The sequence below is a fragment of the Symphodus melops genome (assembly GCF_947650265.1).
Source record: "Symphodus melops genome assembly, contig: scaffold_316, whole genome shotgun sequence".
NCBI lineage: Eukaryota > Metazoa > Chordata > Actinopteri > Labriformes > Labridae > Symphodus > Symphodus melops.
In genome coordinates this window covers 10,001-11,004 of record NW_027636480.1, presented here as the reverse complement: position 1 = coordinate 11,004, position 1,004 = coordinate 10,001, and positions in this window count along the sequence as shown.

The window sequence follows — 1,004 nt, the reverse complement described above, 5'->3', positions numbered from 1 at the left end:
GGTGATGTGATTAATAACAGTCAGGTGATGTGATGTCACATGTTGAACCTTTATTGTCAGATATGTGAAAGTGAGGTTACCTGGCTCAGGTGGGTCCGTTCCCACCACCCAGTCCCTCGGTTTCTTAAGTAAGGTGACCTGGTTCAGGACTTCAGAGGCCGTCCTCATAAAGCACCGGTGTAACTGAGACCCCCTCAGAGTGAAGCTCACCTGTCTGAAGCCTGTCACATGATCCTGCTTCCACACCGTGTCTATAGGTGAGACACCCAGGGACACACCTGGGAACCGGGACGAGAGCCTCCATGTGGGTCACCTGGAGGCCATGGAGGGCAACTTTTTATATCTATTAAATAATAAGTGATGCTCGTGATGACGTGTGCTCCGGACCAGGAAACTGTGTGTGTGTCAAAGAAGATCTGACAGGTAGAAACAGACTGTTCAAAGGCTGCTCGCTCACATCACTCATGTTATATTAATAAATCACATCACTCAAGTTATATTAATAAATCACATCAATCAAGTTATATTAATAAATCACATCAATCAAGTTATATTAATAAATCACATCACTCAAGTTATATTAATAAATCACATCACTCAAGTTATATTAATAAATCACATCAATCAAGTTATATTAATAAATCACATCAATCATGTTATATTAATAAATCACATCACTCAAGTTATATTAATAAATCACATCAATCAAGTTATATTAATAAATCACATCACTCATGTTATATTAATAAATCACATCAATCAAGTTATATTAATAAATCACATCACTCAAGTTATATTAATAAATCTCATCAATCAAGTTTCTTCTGGAGACCTGCCCCCCTCACAGACCAGAAGCAGACCTGCCCCCCTCACAGACCAGAAGCAGACCTGCCCCCCCTCACAGACCAGAAGCAGACCTGCCCCCCTCACAGACCAGAAGCAGACCTGCCCCCCTCACAGACCAGAAGCAGACCTGCCCCCCCTCACAGACCAGAAGCAGACCT